The 27,657-nt window shown below is 45.8% G+C and overlaps 1 long non-coding RNA gene across 2 annotated transcripts in view; it reads right to left on the reverse strand.

Moving 5' to 3' along the window:
- Nucleotides 1-16,863: 16,863 nt before the first annotated feature.
- LOC146075816 (uncharacterized) overlaps nt 16,864-27,657 on the reverse strand; it is a 268,209-nt gene continuing 257,415 nt past the window's right edge. The window contains exons 4-8 of one of the 2 annotated variants that reach the window (XR_014473637.1): nt 26,490-26,535; nt 25,880-25,925; nt 19,119-19,164; nt 18,509-18,554; nt 16,864-17,078 (exon numbers count right to left, since the gene is read on the reverse strand). This is a non-coding gene — a long non-coding RNA (uncharacterized LOC146075816). Of the gene's footprint in view, nt 18,555-19,118; nt 19,165-25,879; nt 25,926-26,489; nt 26,536-27,657 lie in introns of both variants that reach the window. The other variant, XR_014473636.1, reaches the window with a different exon arrangement.

Raw genomic sequence — 27,657 nt, forward strand, 5'->3', positions numbered from 1 at the left:
AAAAGGGCGGTATGTAGATGTCTTTGCTTTAACAAGCAAAGATAGGCGGGCCCTCCTAGCCGCAAGGAAAAAAGGACCCGCTAGCGAGGATGCCTTTCGAAGTTATAATAACTGGGTTAGAGGCATACTTATTTTTGCGGCCTGTTATTTAGAGACACATCCAGATGAATATGTGAACCTGGTGAGATACCAGTTCCTTATTCATAAACTCTACACCTCTTACGTCGGTCCCGGTTGGCGGGTCTATGACGAAGAGTTTAGGAGGAAGCAGCATGGCCGGGAGGTGTACGATTTCGGCAAGAAAGACGTAGAATTATACGACGAAGTTTCCGAATCAGCTACACCTATTAGGGCTCCTGAAAATAAGGGAGGTAATACGAAGCATGGCCATGGTAGGTGCTACTCATTTAATAATGGGCAATGCAGCCTGGGAAACCGGTGTCGTTTTCGGCACCTTTGTATCAGATGCGGAGGTCAACACGCAATCAAGGATTGCTCAAAACCTCAAACTGGTGGGGGAGGTGGGGCTCAGTCCACGACAAAACAAAGCCGCGGTCCAGCGGCACCTGTCGTTGGATAGGGCCCCAACTCCAATAGTATTGGTCAGGATGTTACCATGGCTGGAACGGTATCCGGACAGAGATGGAGCAAGATTTTTGCAGTCCGGATTTTCTGAAGGTTTTCAATTACCTGTTTCCGCTCCAATTAGTGCGGGAACTAAAGGAAACCTACGCTCACCCATGGAGCATCCTGACATAATATCACAAAAGGTTGAAGCAGAGGTAAAACTAGGTCGCATGGCAGGCCCGTTTTCAACACCACCAGTTGAGGGACTAATTTTGTCCCCTATTGGGGTGGTTCCCAAAAAAGTTAAGGGGAAGTTCAGGCTGATTCAGCATCTTTCTTGTCCTAGAGGGTCGTCTGTCAATGACGCCATCAATGACGATTTGTGCACAGTTAATTATTGTTTATTTGAGGATGCTATAGACATCATTCGAAAAATCGGTCCTGGTGCCCTCATGTGCAAATTGGATATTGAATCAGCTTTTAGACTATTACCTTTACATAAGAACGCATTTCAGTACATGGGATTTAAATTGAATGGGGGTTTTTACATAGATAAATGTTTGCCCATGGGTTGCTCCATTTCATGTGCTTATTTCGAGCGCTTTAGCACATTTTTGCAGTGGTGCCTGCAGGAAGTGTCGGGAGCTGACAGCATTACTCATTATTTGGATGACTTTCTTTTAGTGGGTCCTCCAAGTTCTGACCTGTGCCTTAGGTTACTAGAGGCAGCACTTGATTTATTTAGAGATTTCGGGGTTCCCGTGGCAGGGGAAAAAACCGAGGGACCTACTACTGAATTGGTGTACCTCGGAATTGAAATTGATTCCGAGCTAGGTCTGTGTAAACTTCCTATAGATAAAGTACGCCGGTTGCACGACGAAATACGTTATGCCATCGCGGCTGCTAAGTTAATACTTAGACAGGCTCAATCTTTATTGGGCCTGTTTAATTTCGCATGTAGAGTTATACCCATGGGCAAAATATTTTGTAGAAAACTTCAGCGGGCGACAGTCGGGATTCGCAAACCCAACCATTTTCTACGTCTATCTTCAGAAATGAAGAGGGATCTGAAAGTGTGGGAAATGTTTCTTGATAATTTCAACGGCATATGCATATGGCAAGCTCCACCCATTGCTAATGCAGAGTTGGAATTATATACAGATGCAGCAGGATCTTCCGGATTCGGCGCATTTTATGCGGGACGTTGGTGCGCAGAGGCCTGGCCCGAATCTTGGGCACGAGACGGCATGACCAAGAATATGCTATTATTAGAAATATTTCCAATAATGGTCGCCTTAGAGCTCTGGGGCTCAGAACTGGGAAACAGGGAGGTTGTCTTTTGGTGTGATAACCTGGGGGTGGTTCAATCCATTACACAACTAAGGTCAACCTCTCTCCCCGTTTTGCGTATTTTAGCACGGATGGTGATGATGTGCTTGGCGAACAACATTACGTTGCGAGCCAAGCACGTCCCAGGCGTTCTCAATGAAGTAGCGGATGCATTGTCCCGTTTCGAATGGGTGAGATTCAGGCAACTTGTGCCTTTAGCCCAGAAGTATGGTGAACAATGTCCATCTTTTTTATGGCAGGTGCCTCTGGAGGAGTAGAGGAGCTGGCCCTGCGGTCGCTAGCGCCAGCTACATTTAGAGCTTATCTGGCCTCATGGGAGCGCTGGAACGAGTTCATGCTCGAACAGGGTGGCACAGGTAAGAGCTCTAAGCGTCTTATTAATGCCTATGTATGGAACCTGTATACGGAGGGTAAGTCCAGAAGTTTTGTTGGACGCTCTCTGGCAGGCATATCATTCTTTTTGCGTCTTGGTGGGAAGAGAGACATCACCAAGTCTTTTATGCTTTCCAGGATGCTAAAGGGATGGGCCAGAGCCAGGCCGGTTTTGCCCGACAGGCGACGGCCGATTGATGCCGGCCTGTTGCGTCGAATCTCGAGGTCCCTAAGAGTGATTTGCTCAAACGATTACGAGGTTCGACTTTTCAGGCTGGCCTTTTCCATGGCTTTCCATGGGGCGTTCAGAGTAGGCGAACTGGTGTCCGCAACCAGGGCATCTCCCTCGCCTATGCTGTTCGGCCATGTCGACGTGCACCACGACGGTTTATGGTGCAAGATACAGCGCTCAAAGACTGACGTAGCGGGCAGGGGGCAATGGGTCCATTTGGGTCGGAGTGGCGACCGCTGGATCTGTCCGGTGGCGGCGGCTCTGGCTTACGTGGAGTTGCGGCCCCAATTGCCCGGGGCCTGGCTGATGCATATCGACGGGTCCCCCCTTACTAACTTCCAGTTCAGGTCGGTTTTCAGGCGCTGTATAGTGCATCAGGGTCTTTCTCCAGCCGACTTTGGGACACACTCTTTCCGTATCGGCGCCGCTTCGGCAGCCGCTGCGGCGGGTTGGTCTCAGGTCGACATACGAGCACTCGGAAGATGGCGGTCTGGTGCATTTAAGCGATACATCAGGCCGACATAGTCCAGTGAGCCCATTTGAGGAGTAGCCGCTCGCCCAAACACGCTTTAGTGTTTGAGGGGCCTTGAGGAATTTTTTGTGTTATCACCAGTCTTAAATTAGGCTCTAGCCAACTGGTGGAAGATTTGTGTTTTTTGCCTCAAGTCAAATCGGGTGACCCACACCCCCCCCCCCCCCCCTCCCACCGTAGAATAAGGAACAACAGGTAGGGATTATACATAATTCAAGTGGGTCAATAATCAAATTAGTCTTAAATAGATCACCTAAATCACATTCCTATTAGTTATCAACAATTTAATATAGAACTGCAAAATCACCTTTAAGGGAATCTCCCGGGCCCCCCTTTAAAATTTTGCCAGATGTTTGCCATTATTTCAAAATTTCTAACGGTATATATCATTTCAACTTACAGGTCAACGCTTGGACACCAATATGATATGGATGGTGGGGCATTCATTTATTTATTGGTTGTCTTTGTCCCAGGTAACCACGGATACGGAACGTTTCCCTGAGACGCGATTTATCCGTTGGCTGGGGCGTAGAGGTATGAGGTGGTCCGCGTTGAGGGGTCTCTTGGATGAGTCAGTTAGGGCGTTTGGTTACCCAATTTTTGTCATCATCCACTTGGGGGGCAACGACCTCACGCATATTTCCGGTCTCAATATTCGATTTGAGATTAGGAATTTATTGCTGGACCTGATCAGAGAATGGAGATTTTGCCGTTTTTTCTGGTCAGAGATTATACCTAGGAGGGTTTGGAGAGATGCACTCAATCCGGGCGCCATTGATTTGGTACGTAGGCGGATCAATTCCGTAGTCGGCAGGGCTATAGTAACAGAGGGCGGAGTGGTCGTCAGGCACGAGGCCATATCCTTTAGAAATGAGACCCTGTACAGGCCGGATGGGGTGCACCTCTCTTTAGTAGGGATGGATTTGTTTTTTCAGAATTTAATAGACGCATTGAGAAGTTTAGAGGTTTAGTTCAGGGAGTATTTGGAATTAGGTTGGTGGCGGGTCAGTTCAAGTTGAACTGATATGGCGGAAAGAACGGTAGTTAAATTAGAGCTGTATTTGCACTTAGCTGGTGGTTGATGTCGAGATGTGGGCATCACCGATCCAGGTGGGCCCGCATCTGGACCTTAACGATCATCTACTTCGGATAGCGTAAATTCATGCGGACATTTGTAGTTTAGGGCAGGTGGCCCAATTTTTTGATGACTCGGGCAGAGTGGTGAGCTCTGCCTTAGTGATATTTGCGAGGTCAGGGGCAGAAGGTCAACCCCCTGACCTTAAGGGCAATTGGCCCCTTTTGAAAAGTCCGCTTCATAATTGAGCCGTTGTCTTGGACGCTGGCAGGTGGCCGGTCCTTGGCAATTAAGGGCATGAGGCCCTTAGATCCGGAGTTTGTTATTTTTATTAATTTGTTATTTTACAGCAATGTTATGTATTTTGCATGCCGTTCTTTGCCCGCCACCTTAGTTAGAGCAGGGACATAAATTTTAGTTAGATTCAAATAGGCCGCCCCTGCTCAAAATAAATAAGCCGTCCCCTTTAAGCCCATTCAGTTGTACGCGTCTTTATTTCTTAGATAAGTGGAGTGAGTGTGGATGAATGCCTATGTCTGTGTGGAGTTTATGTTATTATGCATGGCTAGAGACAGAAGTGGGCTGCAGAGACATGAGAGGGTTGGACCTGTAGAGGCACTGCATGGCTAGAGATACATAGGTCCTGGAGCAGCAGACACTGTGGGCTGGGTAGATGCATGGGAGCAGGAGAGACACATGGGTACTGCAGCAGCAGACACTTGGGAATGAGGATGGAGAAACAGGGGAGGATGAGGCTGGAAAGAAATGAAGGGGGGTGTTGAGGCTAGAGAGACACCAGAGGAAGTGGGGCCGATGATAGACAAAGGTTCTGAAAATGAAGAGAGACACATGGGTGCTGAAGCTGCGGAGACACTGTGGGGATGGAGAGCCTGTCATGTTACAGGCTGTGTTTGAAAATTGACAGTTATGAGCTTATTTGTTGGTAGTTTATCACTCTCCATTTAATCACTTTTTAAGCATAGTACATCTTGCCCACACAGAGGGCTGTGACCACCTCCATTCCATAATAATGCCCTATTTGGACGGAGTATCCCTTCACAGGCTCCACTAACTCCACACCCTGATCAGGGCTGCTTCCAAAAATTCCCCTACACAAGGTACCACTGGCTGTGTGCAGTGTGACATCAGTGGTCATCACTGCACAGCCCAACACCAGCTGTGCGGGCTCAGACAGCCAGCAAACAAGATACAAGCACACAAGCAGAAGCCAGTGCTCAGGAGAATTGGGGAGAGAGAGATAAGGACTGAAGGATGTGGGGAGAGAGAGAGATAAGGATTGAGGGATGAGGGGAGAGAGAGCGATAAGGACTGAGGGATGAGGGGAGAGAGAGAGAGAGAAGGATTGAGGGATGAGGGGAGAGAGATAACGACTGATGAGAGGTCAGGACTGAGGGGAGAGATATATAAACAAGGACTGAGGGATTATGGGAGAGAGATAAAAACTAAGGTATGAGGGAAGAGATAAGGACTGTGTTACTAGGAGAGAGATAAACACTGAAGGATGGGGGACAGAGAGAGAGGTATAAAGACAGGGGGATTGGAGACAAAAAAGCCAAGGACTGAAGAAGAAAGAGATAAAGACTGAGGGAAAGAGATAGATATGGAATGAGGGATGAGGGGAGAGAGCTAAAGACAGAGGGTGACAGAGAGACATAGCTAATGGTAAGGTGTGAGAGATACAGACTGAGGCATGATGGGAGAGATCTGAACTGAGCGAAGAGGGGAGAGCGATGAGGACTGAATGGTTCACATCTTACCTATCTGATCACTCTTTCAGTGTTCGCTTCTCAACTCTACTTCCTCTTCATTACCTCTGTCAGTCGGAGTTCCGCAAGGCTCAGTCTTAGGTCCTCTGCTTTTCTCAATCTATACCTCCTCTCTTGGCAAACTAATCAGCTCTTTCGGATTTCAGTATCACTTGTATGCTGATGATACTCAAATCTATCAACCCCAGAGTTGTCACTAGTGGTTTTGGGTCGAGTCTCTGATTGTCTCTCTGCCATCTCATCTTGGATGTCTTGTCGCCAACTCAAACTCAATATTTCCAAAACGGAATTACTTATATTCCCGCCAACTAAGAACAGTTACCATCCTGATATCCCCATCGCTGTTGACAACTCGATAATCTACCCTACCCCACAAGCTCGTTGCTTAGGGGTCATCCTCGACTCTGACTTGTCCTTTCTTCCCCACATTCAATCTGTCTCCAAATCATGTTACATGCATCAAAAAACATATCCAAAATACGACCCTATCTCACACAAGACACTACCAAATCTCTTATCCATGCACTCATTATATCCTGCATTGATTTCTGCAATAGTCTCCTAACTGGTCTTCCCAAGAACAGACTCTCACCACTACAATCCATTTTAAATGCTGCTGCTAGGCTGATCTTCATTGCAAGACGCTCATCGTCTGCTGATCCGCTCTGCCAGTCCCTCCATTGGTTGCCTGTATATTACCGTATTCAATATAAAACACTTCTACTTGCATATAAAGCTATTAACCATACTGCACCAGCATATATCTCTGCACTTATCACAAAATATCTCCCATCTCGACCACTCCGCTCTGCACAAGATCTGCGTCTCTCTTCTGCACGGATCACCAGCTCCAGTTCACTATTACAAGACTTTCATCGGGCTGCTCCCATCCTATGGAATGCCCTTCCACGCACATTAAGGGCAGTATTCAATGAGAAAAATTTGCCCTGTTTTATGGCGAATTTGTGCTTTTTTCGCCTTGGTCGGAGCATTTTGCTCTCCAAAAGCGAGCAACCCTATTCAATGTGAAATATTCGCCGTCTTTCTAAGTGATTTTCGCCGTCTCTCTCCGTGTAGCAATTCTCCATCTTTTCATGGAGAGCTGGAATGTGAACTTTTAAACTAAAAGGTTTTTTTTTTTTTAATTTTGGTGTAAATATATATATATTTTTTTTTACACAGAGCAGCCAGCAGGGGGCCGGAGCTCTCGAGCCGCTCATTAGATATTCATATATTCACTGCATCCGATCATTACATATGCACGATCGGGTGCAGTGAATACTGGGTCCCCCGCTGGCTATAGGGGGGGGGGGCAGCTTGTGCCTGGGTCCCGGGGAGCCCACCTCCCCTCCACATATGTTCTGTGGCAGCCAGGGACACTTTAATCTCCCTGGCTGCCTCCGTCCCACGGCTCCCTGCCAGCTCCCTGCCGCGGACGCTCGTCCGCTGCAGGGGTTAAGACTCACCGCGAGTGGCGGCGAGTCTTAACCACATTGAATAGAGGAAGCAGGAGTGGCAGCGAGCCCTCCGGAACAGGGCGAGTGCATGGCGAGAGAAAAAATCGCCCGCCATGCACGGCGAATTTTTTTCATTGAATACTGCCCTAAGACTCTCCACCAGTCTCCAAACTTTCAAGCGTTCCCTGAAAACTCACCTCCTTAGGCAAGCCTATCATATTTAAGTTCTACATGCATAACCCTCCGAGGCACTTATATATTATATAGCTTCCTTTCTGGACTTGTAACTGCTATGCTATTGCTGGTGCCTGTCCTTGTGTTTCCCCCCTATTTCCCTATAGATTGTAAGCTTGCAGCAGGGCCCTCCTACCTCCAAGTCTGTCAGTTGCCCAGTTTGTCTTATCACTGTCTACTATTGTAAAGCGCAACGGAATCTGCTGCGCTATATAAGAAACTGTAAATAAATAAATTAATAAATAATGGGGGGATATATATAGTAAAGGACAAACAGATGAGGGGAGAGAGACATAAGGATTTAGGGATGAAGGGAGAGAGAGATAATGACTGAGGAATGAGGGGAGAGAGAGAGAGATAAGGACTGAGGGGAGAGAGATAAGGACTGAGGGATGAGAGAGATATGGATTTAAGGAGAGTGATAGTGATAGCAAAGGACTAAGAGAAGAGGGGAGAGAGAGATAAGGACTGAAAGGGAGAGCTATAGATAGCAAAGGACAGAGAGATGAGGGGAGAGAGACATAAGGATTTAGTGATGAAGGGAGAGACATAAGGACTGAGGGGAGAGAGTTAAGGACTGAGGGATGAGAGCAGTAGCGCACGCAGGGGGGGTTTCTGAGTACCCAGAAACCCCCCAGGAGTCTAAGGGCCCTAGGCTGAAAGCTGAGGGTCCCCTCTTTAAATAGGTACAAGAATTAAAAAAATCGGCCCTTGGAAACCGGAGATATCTGACTTCAAAGCAGTGGTCCCTATCCAAGCCTGTTTCTGAGGGTATATTCCAAAATCTGGGACTCCCCCCTTTGATGGACACCAGTAGCTTGTCTCTACTTTTCCCAGAACCAGAGATATCAGCCTTCCAGCAGCTGGTTACTGCTCCAGCTCCACACACCTGGTATGTAGTTTTATATTCTCGTTGGCAGATTGCTCTGCCTCCGGAACTCTGATCCCCTAGTCCCCAATACCATTTGGTAGGTAGGATTCTCTAGTTTCCATTCTATTAAAATCTAAGAAATCTATTTCCGGGAGCTGGAGATATCTGCAGTCAAGCAAGCTGTCCTCCCACCAGAAAATTATGAATAATAAGCCCACTCCACTATACACCCCTCCTCTGCATATTAAACATCCTCTACCACCCTGGAAGTTATGTATCCGGGCCCCTTCATTCAGCCCAATGCCCCCTTCTCCCGCCCCATCTCCCACCATCTGTGCAGTAAAGGGGCAATTAGTGGAAATTACTGATCCAGGCCCTACATGCTGAGCGGCTGATATAATACCCCCTACCACCCACGGGACATCAAAGCTTCCCCCACCCCTACCGCTGGAGGATCGGTGGGTGCCCCAATACATTGCTATGCCCAGGAGTCTTCACTGCTGTTGAGAGGAGAGAGATTAGGACTGAGGGACTGGAAGAGGCCACCATCAAGTCAATCCCAGGATCTCGGCAGTTGGATCATTTGCAATTATGTCTAAAAATTGCAAATGCATTGCCGACAAGGATAGTGGGGGTATAGCATACTTACTATAGTGAGCACCCAACTAACATATAAGTACCAAGAGAAGTTACAGTATACACAAGCTCCAGAAATAAACCAGTCTCTTATAAAAGTGCAAAATGTCCTAGTAACATTAATTAAAGAAAAAAAAAATGCTCCGGAATGGTGGGGATTCAATGCTGCAACTGTGGTAAGCATATCAATGGGAGATTCGCACTGGGGTTCAGTTTTTCAGTGGGGTGTGTAGCCAATGCACCACCACCAGTCACCCAAGGCAAAGTGAGATTGTTGGTCCTTGACAATAGTATGGGTGATCTGAGGTGAGACCGCCGACTGACCTCTCACCTAATCACCTCCTCCCACTCCCGTGTCCAAGACTTCTCTCGCGCTGCCCCCCTGCTGGAACAACCTCCCGCCACCCATCAGGCTTTCTGATTCCCTTACCTCCTTCAAGCGCTCCCTCAAAACCCACTTTTTTCGACTAGCCTATCCCTCCTCCTAACCTCTTTTGATCCTCCTATCCTGCCTCCGTTCCCCTCCGTTCCTACTTATCCTATTGTATTTCGTTTGTTCGTCCACCCACCTATTTTTAGTATGTTAACTCTTATGAGTAGGGCCCTCCTTCCTCATGTATTTACCCTACCTCTTTACCTCACATGTCCTCCTGTCCTGTTCTTCCCTTCCTCTACTTCATCTTCAGTCTCCTCGACAATCTCCACACCTACTTCTGAACTGATGCTGATTTTAGTTCTACCAGCTATACCCCTATTTATACTGTATTTTACAACACACCCTGTACGTTACCTTGTAATTAGTTTTTTTTGTTTGCTATGTACGGCGCTGCGGACACTTTGCGGCGCCTTATAAATAAACGTACTACTACTACTACTACCAGTAGCCCTGTCAATGTGTGGGGAAACCGGAGCGTAATGCAATGTCACTGCAGCATGTGAACCTTCGTCCGATAATGTTTTCCTGATACCCTACTGTTTGGATACCTTTTATGACACATTATCAGAGAGTGCTGCTGGTATCTAGAAATGTTTCAGAATTAACAGTGATATTGCTGCACGGAAATGTACAATGTTTTGATGGCCAAGGATTTCCCATTATCTGCCTGATTATTATTCTAGTACGAAGGTTCATTTACAGCTCTGTTATATTTAGGTTTGTCAACATTGTCAACATTGCATGTTGTAAACCAATAAACATTGTCTGTGATTCATAGTGACAATAGTTATGTTCCAATGAATTGGTGTTAGAGTTGTTTGGGTTTTTATTGGTTTGCAGCCTTATTAAATTATATTATTATAGGTGTGTTTGGCAGGGTTTGTGCTGGCGGCTGAGAGGTGCACATTCTATCATGTGTTGTGTCCTTTCCCCCATTCTCTATCAGGGACTGATACATGGCTGTATGGGATTGGCTATCATTATCCTGCAGGGGATCTATGGGCCTGATTCAGTAGTCTGTGGGGGTGGGTGCCCAGCAAAGAGCAAGGCCCTAAAGTGCATGACCATCAGTCCCTTGGCTGCCCTGCCATGGTCCGAAGCCAGGTGCAGGCCAGCCGTGACTAGGGTTTCAGTGGCTGCATTTGACGTCACACAACAACCGCAGCCTTCCCGCAGACCAGCAGGGACACGCCTGCATTCCCCGCCCCCAGAAAACGCAGTGTCCGGCCTCCGCAATGCCACTTTCACTCCATTAATGGCCTTATTGGAGCTTAAACTGCTAACAATAGTCGTAATCCGTTATTTTTGGAGATCTGCGGATTGACAGACCCCCTCCCCAAAACGCCTGCATTTTTCCAACACACAAATACTGATTCCTGTCAATCAAATTCCGACTGCTATGCGTATAACAATTTCATCGCAACATGCATACACACATGCGCAGTACAGCCCAAGTGCACGCACAGTCACTTGATCATTGTCCGATTTGCGAATACTCTAAATCGTATCCTGTCACAGTGCCTTTAGTAACTTTTCTAGCAATTGTTATATTCAAAGATGCAGCACTCACTGGGGAAATTTACCAAGATTGTCAATCACGGCTGATCCCAAGTACAAACAGGAATGACTGGGATCATTGGATAAATCCAATGATGGTAACAGAAATACTCTCCAACTGCCCAGTCTCGCAACTGGAGATTTCCCACATATCTGACGGAGTCCCCCGAATTTGGGGCAACATTGAAGCAACACCTCCAAAATTATGTGGAGGATAACATCCAGCACCTAGATAATATAAATTTATTCTGGGCCGCATCAAAGCCTGTCATGCTTGGCTGTATAATATCATATGTATCGGCAAAACGAAAAATAAAACAGAAACAATACACAGAACTTAGCACGGCGGTGTCAACATCATACGCGGCAATGCTGAGTAACAACACTCGGGAGACCCGTCAGATATTTCTGGAAACAAAAGCACTATATGACACTATTTGCACCGAAAAAGCCCAATATTATTTGGACTTTCAAAAACATAGGTACTTTAGATGGGGCAATAAGGCCGGGAAACTACTAGCATCTGTGGCTAGAGGATGTCGACCAGTATCACGTATGCTAAATATAACCTCAGAGGGAGGGACTCAGAATAAAAAGACAGAGGAAATAGCAGACGCCTTTTTAAATTACTACAAGAATTTATATTCATCACCCCAAGATCAACCAAAGCTAGGGATGGACTTTTTGAAAAGAGCTAAACACCCCATTCTAACACAGCCGGAAAGTGACGCACTAATAGATCCCATGACTGAGCCAGAACTTAAACAAGCCATAAATAATTTACCAAAAGGAAAATCCCCAGGACCAGACGGTCTAAGTTCAGAATATTATAAATTAGTACAGCCAGAATTAGTATCATATATGCTTGCCCTATTCAACTCCATCATAAAAGGTAATACACCCCCGGAGGGGTTTAATGAGGCAAGAATAATCGTAATAATGAAAGCAGGCAAAGATCCAAATCAAGGGCCTTATTTTGGTTCATTCTTTCTGACAAAATCCTTCTTAGATGGGCAAAACCATGTGCACTGCAGGTGGGGCAGATGTAATATGTGCAGAGAGAATTAGATTTGGGTGGGGTTTTACTTCAAAGTGAGATCTATATTGCAGTGTAAAAATAAAGCAGCCAGTATTTTCCCTGCACAGAAACAAAATTACTCACCCAAATCTAATTCTCTCTGCACATGTTACATCTGCCCCCCTGCAGTGCACATGGTTTTGTCCATCTAAGAAGGATTTTGTCAGAAAGAATGAACCAAAATAAGGCCCCAAGTGACATCATACAGACCTATCTCATTATTAAATCAAGACCTTAAAGTATTAACAACTATAATAGCCAACAGACTACAGCTGGTTTTACCGAAACTGATTCACCCCTCACAGACGGGTTTTTTACGAGGCAGATCCTCAATACACAACATCAGGCAAGTGATAGCGGCCCTGGTACAATCGCACTCACTAGCTATGGGCAAGTCCTTGCTGGTGAGTTGCGACGCCGATAAGGCATTTGACCGAGTATCATGGGCACACTTGCTAAGGGTATTCCACATGCAAAGGTTAGGGATGGGATTTATCACTCTCCTCAGGAATTTATACGCCTCACCAACAGCTTATTTGACAATAAATGGCCTGAACACGTCTAGGTTTAAGTTGGCTCGGGGGACCCGACAGGGATGCCCGCTATCCCCCATACTATTTAACCTGGCCATAGACCCACTCATTAGAATTTTTCACCTCCAAACAGAATGGAAGGGGATACAATTCGGAGTCACAGAACTGAAGGTATCGGCATATGCTGATGGCCTCCTGTTATATTTTACGAACCCACAAAAAGCCTTTCCCAGCCTTTTAATGCTGTTGAGGGAGTTCAAATGTATATCGGGGTTTATGGTTAAATCTGGCGAATCCAGCGGAACTGTATCAGGCAAATTATACACCCGTAATTAAATTTTTTTTAGCAGACTTTAGGTCATGGCAGGCGTTACCTCTATCTTACATCGGAAGGTGCCAACTGGTAAAGATGATTTATTTCCCTCGCCTATTGTACTGTATGGTATACAGACATTACCCCTGCTGCCTAAAGACTCTGACATACAGATACTAAACAAAGCGATTAGCAGATTTATATGGGAAGGAAAAAAGCCTCGAATCTCAATGTACAAACTAACCCAACAAACCTCACTAGGCGGTATAAAATGTAAACCCTTGGGTAATTGCAGGTTTTTACCTCTCACCGGTGATAGGTTCGGACTCCCAGTAGGTAAGTAGGTTTTCTTGTTTTGGTTTTCCACAGAAGATCACGGAGGGTTTAAAACTTTTTCTTTATTCTTATAAGTCTAGTTTCTTGTACACTTAAGAGTATTACATTTCAGAAACATCAATAAATATACAGACACTGCACATGACAGTAAGTAATACCCCTTTTACACCAAAAACCCTGGTCGGACCCTGGTCTTTGAATGCTGGAGTATCCAGGGTCTGACCCTGCTTTATACCCCATTTACACAGCACTTTGACCTGGGTCGGACCTGGGTCTGCACCATTTACACTGAACCTGGGTCAGCCCTGCCTTAAATAATATTTTATATATATATATTTATAGAAAAATATATATATATATATATATATATATATAAATATATATATATATATATATATATATATATATATATAGAAATATATTATATATATATATATATATATATATATATATATATCAGGGCTGACCCAGGTTAAGTGTTTTTTTTTTTTTTTTTTTTTTAAGGTGCTGGGGGTGCCGGAGGGTACCTGTCCTGCCTGCTGTGCTTGGTGTACCTGGGGGTACCGGGGTGCTGGGGGGTGCAAGGGGTGCTGAAGGTACCTGTCCTGTCTGCGGTCGGATCTCAGCGGAGAAGATGATGTGCGCCGTTGCTGTACCACCCCCCCCCCCCGGCAGACGGTCCCTGCGGCGTGCGGCGTATGGAGTGTCAGTGGCGGGGGTCCCTCTGGCGCATGGGAACTAGTACTAGTTCCTATGCGCTGGAGGGACCGCCGATACTGACACTCCATACGCCGCAGGGACCGGCTGCCGGATGCGGGGGGGGGGGGGGTGATACAGCAGCGGCGCACATCATCTTCTCCGCTGAGATCCGACCGCAGGCAGGACAGGTACCCCCAGCACCCCTAGCACCCCCGTACCCCCAGCACAGCAGGCTGACAGGTACCCCCCTCTCCTCAGCAGCCGCAGGGACCCCCCTCCTCCCGCAGCAGCTGGGAACATCTTCCCCAGCGCTGCACGCTGTGGACCCGCTGCGGGTGCCTGCACCCGCAGCGGGACCATTTACACCGACATTTACACGGGTCCTATCCGTGTTCTACCCAGGTCAGGACCTGGGTAGAGGACCCGTGTAAATGGAAACGGATACCCCCCATTTACACCGCCGCGGATCCGGGTCTGACCCGCCGCTGACCCGGATTTTTCGGCGGTGTAAAAGGGGTATAAGTAATACAATACACAAATTGGTTTTATTGTACTGGAACCTGCATTCGCCTTCAAAGATTCTCCATCTGCCAAGGTTCCCTTCAACAAACAACCATAACACCTTACCGTATTAACTGAAACCAATAAATCTGATTATCACAAACCTTTAAGTGGCAACAAACAGTGTAAGTATAAATGGATACTTAAATTGACTCAGATTAAGCGTTACATTTACTGTGCACATTGAATAAGTGTGTAAAGTTTATTGCCACCCTATTATTGCGCAATAATATGTTTTGCACTAGCTCCTTATCTCTAACTTTCTAAACTAAGCGCTTTTCTCCCCGTACAGAGTTCTATCCCGTGGCCACAGTCCAAGGAGATTCCGGATCACTTTGGAGTGTTTAAAGTACATGCAAAGGTAAGTGGAATATAGTTAATCAGCCCTGGACTTTTCCTAGTTTTTCTTCACACAGCATCCCTTAATATACCTGTCCAGGTAATAAGCTGAGTTCACGGTATGCTGGCTGAGAGTTGGTCTTACTTTCTAGGCGCTTAGACTTATTCCTATACCGATAGCTGTCCTTCCTGCTGTATCACCTGTTCCAGTACTCCTGGCTGGTCTAATTATATCCTTCTCTTCCTGGGCGTCCCCTGGCCCCTTCTGTCAGCATTGGGACCCCATCTTCGGTCCCAACACGCAGCCAGGCGGTGGTGCAGCAGTAGTTCCCGGAGACGCAGGTTTTCAAATTGTCCGAGCTCCGCCATTACACGGCAAAGGGAGGCGGAGCACAATGAGGGACCCGGCGGCCGGCACATGCGCTGTCGCGCTAGGAGGATGCTGGCATCAGCGACTTCCAGCACCATTTACAGGCTAATGAAAGACATCTTCCTAGCGTGACAGTGCATGCGCCAGCCGCCTGGTCACTCTGTGCTCCCACTGCTGTGTCCCGGCGGTGCTGGGACAATTTGAACACCGAGCCGCATATTGTGAAGGGAAGAGCCGCATGCGGCTCGCGAGCCGCGGGTTGGCCACCCCTGCTCTAATAGATCCCATAACTGAGCCAGAACTTAAACAAGCCATAAATAATTTACCAAAAGGAAAATCCCCAGGACCAGACGGTCTAAGTTCAGAATATTATAAATTAGTACAGCCGGAATTAGTATCATATATGCTTGCCCTATACAACTCCATCATAAAAGGTAATACACCCCCCGGAGGGGTTTAATGAGGCAAGAATAATCGTAATAATGAAAGCAGGCAAATATCCAAATCAGGTGACATCATACAGACCTATCTCATTATTAAATCAAGACCTTAAAGTATTAACAACTATAATAGCCAACAGACTACAGCTGGTTTTACCGAAACTGATTCACCCCTCACAGACGGTTTTTTTACAAGGCAGATCCTCAATACACAACATCAGGCAAGTGATAGCGGCCCTGGTACAATCACACTCACTAGCTAAGGGCAAGTCCTTGCCGGTGAGTTGCGACGCCGATAAGGCATTTGACCGAGTATCATGGGCACACTTGCTAAGGGTATTCCACATGCAAAGGTTAGGGGTGGGATTCATCACTCTCTTCAGGAATGTATACGCCTCACCAACAGCTTATTTGACAATAAATGGCCTGAACACGTCTAGGTTTAAGTTGGCCCGGGGGACCCAACAGGGATGCCCGCTATCCCCCCTACTATTTAACCTGGCCATAGACCCACTTATTAGAATTTACCACCTCCAAACAGAATGGAAGGGGATACAATTCAGAGTCACAGAACTGAAGGTATCGGCATATGCCGATGACCTCCTGTTATATTTTACGAACCCACAAAAAGCCTTTCCCAGCCTTTTAACGCTGTTGAGGGAGTTCAAATGTATATCGGGGTTTATGGTTAAATCTGGCGAATCCAGCGGAACTGTATCAGGCAAATTATACACCCGTAATTAAATTTTTTTTAGCAGACTTTAGGTCATGGCAGGCGTTACCTCTATCTTACATCGGAAGGTGCCAACTGGTAAAGATGATTTCTTTCCCTCGCCTATTGTACTGTATGGTATACAGACATTACCCCTGCTGCCTAAAGACTCTGACATACAGATACTAAACAAAGCGATTAGCAGATTTATATGGGAAGGAAAAAAGCCTTGAATCTCAATGTACAAACTAACCCAACAAACCTCGCTAGGCGGTATAAAATGTAAACCCTTGGGTAATTGCAGGTTTTTACCTCTCACCGGTGATAGGTTCGGACTCCCAGTAGGTAAGTAGGTTTTCTTGTTTTGGTTTTCCACAGAAGATCACGGAGGGTTTAAAACTTTTTCTTTATTCTTATAAGTCTAGTTTCTTGTACACTTAAGAGTATTACATTTCAGAAACATCAATAAATATACAGACACTGCACATGACAGTAAGTAAGTAATACAATACACAAATTGGTTTTATTGTACTGGAACCTGCATTCGCCTTCAAAGATTCTCCATCTGCCAAGGTTCCCTTCAACAAACAACTGTAATAACCAGAATATGTAGTAATTGATATATAACAACTTTAAAAAAGTGAACTGTAATCCCTCATAGAGGAAATGATATATCAGACTCTCACAGAGAGTGACTTGATTAACAGATGCTGTTATGTGACCTGGTACACCCCTCAATGGTGACACAGTAGACTGGTCGGACTGGATGACCAATACATAAGAGCCCTGGACTCTACCATTTCCCCTGCAACGTAGGGGGTAACCTGAAAAGCCTCTCCAAGATACTAAAGTGACATTTCACTGTCAATAAAGTTGGGGTGCTCGAGCCCCAGAAATGCGTGCCCATGTTAGACTGTGGGGGTCGCGTGGATAATGATATATAAGCACCAGCCGTTAACGGATAAAACGAATAGTCCCCTGGGGAAGAGTAGTGACTGCAGAGCTGCGCAGCCAGCAGCGGTGGACAGCGTTGCTGGGGAAAGAACCACGATACTCACCGGAGTTCTGGAAGAATCGAGCAGAGGTCCCGGCGGCACCCCCACTGTCAGCGCCGGGTAGCGGTGATCGACAGCTCAGAAGGGAGCGCTCCGTCAGAGGTCCCGACGGCATCCCCACTGTCTGCGCCGGGTAGCGGTGATTGACAGCGCAGAAGGAAGCGCTCCGTCAGCAGGGCGCCAGCGGCTGAACTCCGGTGACCGGGTGCCGGAATCGAGCGCATCCCGGTCCACCAGGAGGTGTGACCCCGCCCGCTGGGCGGACCCGGAGTTCAGAACACCAATGCAGAAGGTGAGCCGGCGCTGGGCGGTCACGGAGCTGACCCTCTAATCCCTGAGGGGGGGTGATTGACAGAAAGAGGCGCGGTTGAAGTCCCAATAAGAAACCCAGGCTGGCTGCCCTGGAGGTGGGTGGCGACGGAGGCAAGGCCCCTAGAAACGAGAGCCAACGGTAGGAGATTATAAGTAGGAGGAGATTGCGGTGACGCACTTAGGCCCTCCTCCCTGTTAATAGACTGGGGAAAATTATCAAACCCTGTATAAGAACAAGTCCTCTGCCTTCTCATTAAAGGCTTAACAAGAAAGCCCTCTCGAGACTTTGGGTATAGCAGTGTTCCTGAACATTTGGGGAGGCACTCAACTTACATGGGAGACAGAAGTTGTGCCCTGATACTGTAACGTGTATAAATAATACTGCCAGATTTAAGAGAAATCCTGCTGATGTTTTGGCTGGGAAAGTTACAAGATTAGTCCAAGATAATAACCGTACAAGTAGCCGCAGACTAGACGTCCCAAGGACACACCGCCAATACCTTTTAATAGAGAGTATCCAACAGGGACAGACTTTATAGCTGCGTTAACGGGAGCGCAAAGAAAGGGCAAGTAAAGCTTTGGATAGGGATTGGGTGTGACAGCTAACATACTGAAGTGGATACAAAAGGCTTATGAGCAGCATAGCACACTTACCTGGAAACGGAATGCCAGTGTTCTTCAGGGAATGTCACAGTAGTTTCTAAAGATAAAAAGACAGACAGGATCAAGCAAAGCACTTTCATATGTTACAGAGCCTACAGAGAGCAAGGGATTTTTATGTCAACTGCCGGCATTAAATATGAGAGGTCTAGTCCACTGAAGCATAGGATTATACATTGTAGCAAAGGCGTTGATACTTTGAAAGCAAGAGGTTACTGACAAAATCAGACAGCGTGGCTTGATATAACAATCCGTAACATATCTGGGAAACCTTTGGGGCACAAGTTGAGCTGCCTGTATAAAGTGGAATGTGTATTCAGAACAGTAAAGTTGACTTTAATTTATTCAAAGTAGATGTGTATAGTAATTGAATCGTTAAAGGAACAACTCTGAAGTTTATTGTTTGCATTGCAATTTAGCTAACCGAAATAGGAGAATTTATCGCATTGTTTATTAATTGAGATTGTTTTGCCATTGTATCTGTTATACGTTGACATGCATTGTCTCATATCCTGTGAAAGATGAAAAGTTATCTATGTAATTAATATGATATTTTAAATGACAAATTAAACTCCTTATTATAAAATAAATTGCCTATACTTACCGACAAGAGAAGAATCCTGGAAGTAGAAGAAGGAAGCATATAGAACCTGAAAGAGAAAGGTAGAGAAACATTAGAATAAAATTCCAGTTTATTACAAGGAATTTTCGTGGCGTCACGAACAGGATTCGAATAGTTAATTGTGCACAAGGGGAAAACAAAAAGAAAAAAAATGTCTCAGGAACAAGCGTCAGCTTCTGGAGCCCAAGGAGAAGGCATACCTAACGAAAATGTGGCTGGCCCGACGATGATAACTTCACCCATCACAATGCCCTACTATTATGGAGCTCCGTGGATGCCCACATATTCAGGCAAAGTGCGACTATCTGGCACCACCACCTTTAAGGACTTCAAATCCCAATTACAAGCCATGTTTACCATCCACCCATTGAAGGAGGAGCAAAAGGTCCAAATGCTTATTGGACAGTTAAGGGGTGCGGCCAAGAGGGAGGTCAAGTCATGGCCAGACCAACAAATCAAGACCGTCGATGGGATCTTCGAAAAATTAGTCGCCATGTTTGAATCTCGAACCGTGGCGGCATTGAAGAAACGACTTTATGCAAGACAACAACTACCCAATGAGACACTAAGAGATTTTGCGTTGAGTCTCCAAGAGTCACTCAAGACGTTACAGGCTTTGGACCCTCGTGAAAAGCAACAAGAGAACGAGACACTGATAAATGTGTTTGTAGAGGGGGCCAAGTGTAAAGATGTGAGAAAACAGCTTCGGATGTATCGATCACAGAATCCAGATGCTTCCTTTTTGGAGTTTAAGGAGGCAGTACTGAAAATTTTGGAGGACGAACAGCCGGATGAGGATGAGAGTTCCGAATCAGACGATATGAGTGAGCCAGATGTTCCACACAAAAAACACTCCGTATATAAAATCGACTTGCCAAAGGCTAAAGAGTTTCCTGTCCTCCAACAAGTGCAAGCCCCTGTTCAACCTGACAGAGTAGGGGTCTTAGAGGGACAAATGACACAGCTTACCAGGAGCCTTGACCTGGTCTGTCAAGAATTGAGAGAACTTAAGCAACACCAGATGCCTAACAAACCACAAGAGTGGCGTTCAGATAGAAGAATGCCGCCTCGAAGATGGGATGTTCCTAGATTTACAGGAAGGCTACCTACGGATCAGTTTGACTCTCAAGGTAGGCCCATTTGCAGGAAGTGCCAGAGGAGCGGACATATTGCTCGCAATTGTCAACAGGAAGCTTTAAACACGGAGGTCCCGAGGCAGGGGACCAACCCTCGGGAGGAGACCAGGCAATAGGTCCATCGTCGGAGGAATGGTGGCCACACTACGTGGGAGAGTGTCTTTCATTGGAGATTTCGATAAGGGGAGTGAAAGTCCCTGCGTTATTGGACACGGGCTCTCAAGTGACAACAATTCAATTAGACGAATTTATGAGACACTGGAAGAAAGATGAAATTAACACACCCCCTACTAACTGGATGAATTTAGTGGCAAGTAACGGCCAGCCCATTCCATGTAGTGGTTATTGGGAAGCAGAGATGGAAATTGGAAACACTAAGTTACCAGCGCAGGGCTTTCTAATCTCCACTGATAAGAATGAGTACTTCCCACCTGTCATCGTTGGGATGAATGTTCTACGCAACTGTCCGGATGAGATTATTTACGCCCTGAGGACCAAGATATCTTTAGTCCCGCCAGGTGAAAGGAGAATCTTACAGCAGACCATTCGTTTTCTACAAGGCCAAAGAAATTTCGCTAATAAGCTTGGGGAAATAGGAAAAGCCCGAATTGCGGACCGGAATCCTGTTATTCTTCAACCAAATTCTGAAACGGTTGTATGGTGCAAGGCTCGAATGGGACCAGGAGGGCTCGACTATGAAGCATTGATTGAACCATGTGACAATGAAGGCCAGAATCCATTTGTGGCTGCCCGGGCTCTAGTCTCAGTACATCAAGGGAGAGTGCCAGTTCGGATATTAAATCCTCAGTCTTATCCGGTGCGGATGTTTCGGTATTGTCCTGTTGCCAAGATCTCACAAGTAACGTTCCAAGAAGTATTAGGAGAAGTGTTAACGGTAGCGCAACAGGGGGCAACCTCCGAGGAGCATGAAACTCACTCAACTGAATGTTCCTGGCTGCAAGATGTAAAGATTGGTGATGAGGGCACTTCAGAAGAACGAAGACAAGGAGTGATCCAGGTTGTGTTGAAAAATAGTGCCGCATTTAGTAAACATGCATCCGATTTCGGCAGGGCCCTGGGAGCTTGTCACCATATTCCTACTGGAACAGCTCATCCTATTAAAGAACGGCATCGTCCTTTGCCCCCTGCTCTGTATCAGCCAGTACGCACAATGTTGGAGGAAATGAAAGAGTCCGGAGTGATCAGGGATAGCTGTAGTCCATGGGCAGCACCGTTAGTGATAGTGAAGAAAAAAGATGGAAGTCTCCGGTGTTGTGTCGACTATAGAAAGCTCAATGCGGTAACCCATAAGGATGCCTATCCTTTACCGCGTATTGAAGAAACGTTAACCGCATTAAAAACTGCCAAGTTTTTCTCTACGTTAGACTTAACAAGCGGATACTGGCAAATCCCAATGGCCATCGTGGATCAAGAAAAGACCGCATTCACCACCCCGATGGGCCTTTTCGAATGGGACAGAATGCCATTTGGGCTGTGTAATGCACCTGCGACATTCCAACGCGTAATGGAGCACTGTCTTGGGCACCGGAATTATGATATGGTCCTCTTATATTTAGATGACATCATCATTTTTTCTAAATCATATTCTGATCATCTGCAACATCTTGATGACGTCCTCTCCCAGTTGACAAAGTACGGACTCAAGTTAAAACCAGCGAAATGCCATCTGCTAAAGCCTCGTGTACAGTATCTGGGCCATATAGTTAGCGCCAATGGAATTGAAACAGATCCCGAAAAGACCCGTGTTGTGGAAGATTGGCCGATTCCTAAAACCCTTAAAGAAGTTAGGAGTTTTCTAGGGTTTGTAGGATACTACAGACGATTCATCCAAGGGTTTGCCAAAATCGCCACGCCCCTAAATGAACTTTTACGCGGAAAGTCAGGTGCGGATAAGAAAAGCAATATCCCTGTGCGATGGGTTGAAGTGCATCAAGAAGCGTTTGAGCAACTGAAATCTTCATTACTGAAAGCCCCGTTATTGGCTTACCCAGACTATGAACAGCCCTTTTATGTCAGTACAGACGCTAGCCATCAAGGACTGGGGGCCGTCCTATACCAGAAAGAAAATGGAAATAATAGAGTAATCGCCTACGCCAGTAGAGGTTTAAGGAAAACTGAGAGGAACGGCGAAAATTACAGTACCTTTAAATTGGAATTCCTCGCTGTAGTTTGGGCAATCACAGAAAAGTTTAAAAATTATTTAGCCGCAGCCAAAGTAATAATAACCACCGATAACAACCCTTTGGCCCATCTTCCGTCAGCCCACCTGAATGCCCTGGAACAGAGATGGGTATCGAGGTTGGCGAACTTTAATTATACTATCCAGTATGGTAGCGGTAAAACCAACAACGCTGCAGATGCTTTATCCCGCTTACCCACAGATGAGTTAACGGAGAAAGAAGATGAATTAGAAGATATCGAGACTCCGCCATTTAGTCGTTCTAGAGTCAGGCAGAATGTCATTCAAGTCACCACCACAGAGGAGGATCAGGAGAGTCCAGGAATTGATTGGAGTGCAGTTCAGAATCAAAGCTCCATCTTACAAGAAGTAAAGCGTATGATACAGAAGGACGTCTGGTTAACCAAAGAACAGAGGAAAACCGCAGACCCCGAGTTAATAAAATTGTTGAGACATCGTGAAAGGATCTATTTCAAGAAAGGAGTAATGATTAGGAGCATTGTCGATCCAGGAACACATCAAAACCTCCAGCAAATAGTCGTACCCAGAGCACAAGTCGAACATCTGTTGACAGCATATCATAATGAATCTGGACATTTTGGGATGCAAAAGACTGAGGCTGTGTTGAGAAGTCGATATTTCTGGATAGGATTAAAATCAGACGTAGAAAAGTGGTGTCAGAATTGTGCTGTCTGTTCCAGAAAACGTAGTACTGGTCCCACACAGAAGGCCCCTTTACATCCTATCACCAGCCAATATCCTCTTGAACTAGTGGCTCTGGATCACGTAAAGTTGGATACGAGTTCGCAAGGATACCAATACATGCTCACTATAACAGACCATTACAGCAAGTTTATAGTGGCTGTCCCAGTGAAAGACATGACCGCAAGGACCACAGCAACGGTCTTTCTAAATAAGTTTGTTCGTCCTTATGGATATCCAGACCGCATCTTAACAGATCAAGGTGCTGCTTTTGAGTCACAATTGTTCAAGGAACTCTGTCAGTTGTATGAGTGCAAGAAGTTAAGGACCACCGCCTACCATCCTCAAACTAACGGATTGTGCGAGAGGGTTAATCAGACCCTGATTGGGATGATCAGAAGTCTTCCAGTTGAAAAGAGATCCAGATGGCCAAGCATGCTTCCAGAGCTTACCTATTTATATAATAACATCGAACACTGCTCCACGGGATTCACACCGTATTATCTACTGTTTGGCAGAAGGGGCAAGCTCCCTAAAGATTTGGAACTGTTACCTGCATTAAATGACTCTTTTTCCCCCGAAACCGATTGGGTACAAGAGCACCAAAATCGGATGGAACTCGCTAAAGAAATTGTGCTACAAAAGATGGAGACAGTGCATCAGCGACAAGAGCAAAATTATAACTTAGACGCCCGAGCGATTCCCTTACCGCTAGGAAGTCGCGTGTGGAAAAGGAAAAATCACCGCTCTGGAAAGTTAGACGACAGATGGGAAGAAGAGCCCTATCAAATTGTAGGGGTCCCAGACGACAATGTATTCACGTATCGGATAGAGAGACAAACTGATGGATACAATAGTGTGGTGCATCGCAATCAACTAAAATTGTGCACAACTGAGCTGTTACCGTCTACTACGAAAGAGGAAATTGTAAGGGGGATCCGATTCCCTGAAGAAGAAAGGGGCAATCCTCGTACTGACCCCATGGCAATGTTAATGCTTATGACTGGGCCTGTTATTATGGGGACTGGTTGCCCACGCTCACAAAGTTCATGTTATAGTCGTCATGAAATTGTAGTTGATGATAATGATAGCATTGCTTTGTCAAAGATAGACATGTCTGAACCGGAGTTAAGAAGGTCAGAGAGAAGTAATAAAGGTCACTTACCTTTACGTTATAGAGAGTAGCTTTGTATGCAATTGTTATGTATCTGTTTTATAAGTTGTAATATTTTATGTAAGTATGCGTGGGGACACGCAAATTTCTAGGGGGGTTGTGTGTAATAACCAGAATATGTAGTAATTGATATATAACAACTTTAAAAAAGTGAACTGTAATCCCTCATAGAGGAAATGATATATCAGACTCTCACAGAGAGTGACTTGATTAACAGATGCTGTTATGTGACCTGGTACACCCCTCAATGGTGACACAGTAGACTGGTCGGACTGGATGACCAATACATAAGAGCCCTGGACTCTACCATTTCCCCTGCAACGTAGGGGGTAACCTGAAAAGCCTCTCCAAGATACTAAAGTGACATTTCACTGTCAATAAAGTTGGGGTGCTCGAGCCCCAGAAATGCGTGCCCATGTTAGACTGTGGGGGTCGCGTGGATAATGATATATAAGCACCAGCCGTTAACGGATAAAACGAATAGTCCCCTGGGGAAGAGTAGTGACTGCAGAGCTGCGCAGCCAGCAGCGGTGGACAGCGTTGCTGGGGAAAGAACCACGATACTCACCGGAGTTCTGGAAGAATCGAGCAGAGGTCCCGGCGGCACCCCCACTGTCAGCGCCGGGTAGCGGTGATCGACAGCTCAGAAGGGAGCGCTCCGTCAGAGGTCCCGACGGCATCCCCACTGTCTGCGCCGGGTAGCGGTGATTGACAGCGCAGAAGGAAGCGCTCCGTCAGCAGGGCGCCAGCGGCTGAACTCCGGTGACCGGGTGCCGGAATCGAGCGCATCCCGGTCCACCAGGAGGTGTGACCCCGCCCGCTGGGCGGACCCGGAGTTCAGAACACCAATGCAGAAGGTGAGCCGGCGCTGGGCGGTCACGGAGCTGACCCTCTAATCCCTGAGGGGGGGTGATTGACAGAAAGAGGCGCGGTTGAAGTCCCAATAAGAAACCCAGGCTGGCTGCCCTGGAGGTGGGTGGCGACGGAGGCAAGGCCCCTAGAAACGAGAGCCAACGGTAGGAGATTATAAGTAGGAGGAGATTGCGGTGACGCACTTAGGCCCTCCTCCCTGTTAATAGACTGGGGAAAATTATCAAACCCTGTATAAGAACAAGTCCTCTGCCTTCTCATTAAAGGCTTAACAAGAAAGCCCTCTCGAGACTTTGGGTATAGCAGTGTTCCTGAACATTTGGGGAGGCACTCAACTTACATGGGAGACAGAAGTTGTGCCCTGATACTGTAACGTGTATAAATAATACTGCCAGATTTAAGAGAAATCCTGCTGATGTTTTGGCTGGGAAAGTTACAAGATTAGTCCAAGATAATAACCGTACAAGTAGCCGCAGACTAGACGTCCCAAGGACACACCGCCAATACCTTTTAATAGAGAGTATCCAACAGGGACAGACTTTATAGCTGCGTTAACGGGAGCGCAAAGAAAGGGCAAGTAAAGCTTTGGATAGGGATTGGGTGTGACAGCTAACATACTGAAGTGGATACAAAAGGCTTATGAGCAGCATAGCACACTTACCTGGAAACGGAATGCCAGTGTTCTTCAGGGAATGTCACAGTAGTTTCTAAAGATAAAAAGACAGACAGGATCAAGCAAAGCACTTTCATATGTTACAGAGCCTACAGAGAGCAAGGGATTTTTATGTCAACTGCCGGCATTAAATATGAGAGGTCTAGTCCACTGAAGCATAGGATTATACATTGTAGCAAAGGCGTTGATACTTTGAAAGCAAGAGGTTACTGACAAAATCAGACAGCGTGGCTTGATATAACAATCCGTAACATATCTGGGAAACCTTTGGGGCACAAGTTGAGCTGCCTGTATAAAGTGGAATGTGTATTCAGAACAGTAAAGTTGACTTTAATTTATTCAAAGTAGATGTGTATAGTAATTGAATCGTTAAAGGAACAACTCTGAAGTTTATTGTTTGCATTGCAATTTAGCTAACCGAAATAGGAGAATTTATCGCATTGTTTATTAATTGAGATTGTTTTGCCATTGTATCTGTTATACGTTGACATGCATTGTCTCATATCCTGTGAAAGATGAAAAGTTATCTATGTAATTAATATGATATTTTAAATGACAAATTAAACTCCTTATTATAAAATAAATTGCCTATACTTACCGACAAGAGAAGAATCCTGGAAGTAGAAGAAGGAAGCATATAGAACCTGAAAGAGAAAGGTAGAGAAACATTAGAATAAAATTCCAGTTTATTACACAACCATAACACCTTACCGTATTAACTGAAACCAATAAATCTGATTATCACAAACCTTTAAGTGGCAACAAACAGTGTAAGTATAAATGGATACTTAAATTTATTTATTTATTTATTAACAGTTTCTTATATAGCGCATACATATTCCGCAGCACTTTACAGAGCATAGTTATTAGCAAAAACACATAACGAATTACAGCACAAGACAGTTTAGGACAAGTACATGGTTAATACGGATAGTTGCATCAGTGGACAGGACATTGAAGCAAGCATCAGGGTGGCAGAGGTTTATATATTCTAAGAAAGGCACATGAGGAGAGAGGGCCCTGCTCGTGAGAGCTTACATTCTAAAAGGGGAGGGTTAGACAGACAGGGGTGACACCGAAGGGAAAGAGGTGAGCATAAACAGGTTAGTATGAGAGATGGTCGGGTTTTATGCTGGAGCGTGGGAAGAGGTCAGCTTAGTCCTTGATATTTTAAGTCTAAAAAAGAGCTGGGTCATCCAAGAGTAGACAGCAGAGAGACAGTTGGAGATATGAGTGAGGATAGAGGGAGAGCGATTAGGAAAGGAGTGGTAGATTTCAGTGTTATCAGCATAGATGTGATAGTGGAAGTCGAGTGAGCAAATGAGCTCACCCAGAGAGGACGTATAGAGAAAGAGAAGAAGAGGGCCAAGAATAAAATTTTGGGGAACACCTAAAATCAATGGAAGAGCAGGACAGGTGAGGGCATTAGAGGTACAGCTTGGCATTTTCAAAACTGACAGTGCAAATACAAGCATTAACAGTGATAGTAAAAGTTGTTTGCATATGTAAAAATGATGATATTATGGTTGAATTGCCAGATTAAGCAGCCACAGGTAGTATGTTGTGAGAATAAATTAAACTCACTCAAAGCAGTCTTTGGTTTTCTCAGTTGTTCCTTCTGTCCTTCTGTTGCACTTCAGTGTAACGCCAGTATAACGCCACAGTTATATTTAAATTATGCCGCACTTTAAAAATGATGCACTTCAAAACTATTATGCACACAGCTAAACCATGCACACAGCCTATTCGGCCACAGCCTATGTAAT

Source organism: Crinia signifera, chromosome 4, assembly GCF_055691185.1.
Source record: "Crinia signifera chromosome 4, ASM5569118v1, whole genome shotgun sequence".
Taxonomy (NCBI): domain Eukaryota; kingdom Metazoa; phylum Chordata; class Amphibia; order Anura; family Myobatrachidae; genus Crinia; species Crinia signifera.